Below are 2,566 nucleotides of genomic sequence, written 5' to 3'. Positions count from 1 at the left end.
CTCATTTTTTTATTGAGTACTCGAAAGGCGTCTGATACTATACTAGATTCTAGAGCTACAGAGGTGAATAAATCCATCATTTTGAGGCGTTTACAGTTGTCCTTTTGTGTCCTTAGGGTCCTGGATATGATTGACACATCTGCTCTAAATGCTTTACTCAGGTAGGGGCAACTTCTATGAATTCTGCTGAGAAATGCTGAATGAAAGGGAAGATGACTAATTAATCCAGTAAAGATTTAAGATCTTCTCAAAGCTCCACGAGAGGACTGGATGTCCACTGCAGGGTCAGCATAAGGGACACAGCCATCAGTAGCTTTTGGCAGCCACCCAGGGGAGTACAAGATGGTGAACAAGACCCTGTGGGAAGACTCCCCTCGGTCGCCGCCGCCGGTCATCTCACGCAGGATAACCTGGTTCCGGAGTCTGGAACAGAACTGAGCAGCCACCATGTCGAGCAAAAAGGCAAAGACCAAGACCACCAAGAAGCGCCCTCAGCGCGCAACATCCAATGTGCTTGCCATGTTTGACCAGTCACAGATTCAGGAGTTCAAAGAGGCCTTCAACATGATCGATCAGAACAGAGATGGTTTCATCGACAAGGAAGATTTGCACGATGTGCTTGCTTCTCTGGGGAAGAATCCAACGGATGCATACCTTGAAGCGATGATGAATGAGGCTCCAGGTCCCATAAATTTTACCACGTTCCTCACTATGTTTGGTGAGAAATTAAATGGCACAGACCCAGAGGATGTCATCAGAAACGCTTTTGCTTGCTTTGATGAAGAGGCAACAGGCACCATCCAGGAGGATTACCTGAGAGAGCTGCTGACCACCATGGGGGATCGGTTTACAGACGAGGAGGTGGACGAGCTGTACAGAGAAGCACCTATCGACAAAAAGGGGAACTTCAACTACATCGAGTTCACTCGCATCCTTAAACACGGAGCAAAGGACAAGGATGACTGAAAGAACTTTAGCTAAAACCTTCCAGTTAATTTGTCTCACTCTGTTTTATCTCCAAGACACTTCCCCCCACCTTCATAGGACCTTTTGCATGCATTTAGCTTCACAGCTCTGTCTTCTTTTTTTCTTTTGAGGTATTTATTCCAGACCTTTCTACCACTTAGCAATTGTATAATCAGACTGGAAATGGGGATGAAAAAGAGATTGTGTTGAAAAAGATTGTGAATAAAAATCAACAAATGTGAAAGCCCAGGAAAATATATCCATATTTCTGGTTTTGCTGGATTTTTACATTTTTATATAATAAAAATGCTATTTAAAAAAAAAAAAAAAAAAGACCCTGTGGGAAGGGACTTAGCCCTGAAAAATATTAAAGCAAGGAGTGAAGTGTGCCCTATGAGAGAAGATTCTGCAGCCAAAGATTACTTGACTTTGATGAGAGTACTACTGTTGTCACTAGTGAAATAAGGGAGACTTGCCTGTCAATTATTTTAAGTATTTGGGCTATTCTGGTTAGCACCATGACAAATGGGAGACATTCAGCTTATTGAGATGGCCTTATTTCTTTTTTTTTTTTTTTTTTTTTTTTTAAAGGAAAGACAGAGAGAAGGAAGGAAGGATAGAAGGAAGGAAGGAAGGAAGAAAGGGAAACATCTTTAAACATTTTCTTGTTTTTATTGTATTCTGTTTCTCCGTTTTTGTTACATGGGCTGGGGCCGGGAATCGAACCGAGGTCCTCCGGCATAGCAGGCAAGCACTTTGCCCGCTGAGCCACCGCGGCCCGCCCAAGATGGCCTTATTTCTTAAATTTCCTGATTAAGAACTTTAGCCAAGAGGGGACCGATATCCCTAAAAATAACCAATCCTGGTGACACTGGACTTTTTGATGCAAGAGTGGCAAGGATAAGCAAAATAAACCAATATCAGTGACATAAAATCTGGAAACTTTAAAATCACTTTTTACTCTTCCCTGCTTTCAAAAGTTTTTCATTGAAAAATCTGGAAGACTTTCAGATAAAATGATTTCCTGAATACCGACTTCTAATCCTTCTTCTATTGTACGGATTTAATGACAAACATAATAGAGAAACCCAGAATGAATGTTGGAATCTACAGTCAAATGGTGTAAAATTGCCATCGTATTTCAGGAATCTATGCTTGATATAGTATAGATAGAAGAGACCTCCAAGAGCCCAATTATATGACTTCCCTTTTGGTAAAGTAGCCTGGCATTGGGGAATTCAGGAAAACACAGAGATAGCATCATTTGGAAAGGAAAAAAAACACTTGGATTCACTTCCACAAGCGTAATTTAAGGCATTTAAAGTCCTGAATCCACAGTGTCCGTGGTGTCCCAGGTAACTGCAGACTCGGCAGTAGTGGGGTCGGGGGTATAATTTGACAGATATATGCTCACAGGATAATTTGAAAAGTAATGGAAGTCAAAAAAAATTTAGAAAATTGGTGGAGAAGAAATCCGAAGCAAGCTAGCTGTGTGACTGAAGAAAATTAAGCATGCAAAAACATATTTAACATCTACACTATAAACAATGGGGATTATAATCTGAAATCCAACCAATGAAGAAAATGTAAGCTTTTGTGG

The 2,566-nt window shown here is 41.0% G+C and overlaps 1 pseudogene; it reads left to right on the top strand.

Moving 5' to 3' along the window:
- The first annotated feature begins 373 nt into the window (after positions 1 to 373).
- Positions 374 to 1,288, top strand: LOC143682698 (myosin regulatory light chain 12B pseudogene; annotated as a pseudogene).
- Positions 1,289 to 2,566: the final 1,278 nt, after the last annotated feature.

This window comes from Tamandua tetradactyla, chromosome 5 (assembly GCF_023851605.1).
Source record: "Tamandua tetradactyla isolate mTamTet1 chromosome 5, mTamTet1.pri, whole genome shotgun sequence".
In the NCBI taxonomy this organism is placed as follows: Eukaryota; Metazoa; Chordata; class Mammalia; order Pilosa; family Myrmecophagidae; genus Tamandua; species Tamandua tetradactyla.
This window is presented reverse-complemented; position numbering and strand designations above follow the sequence as displayed.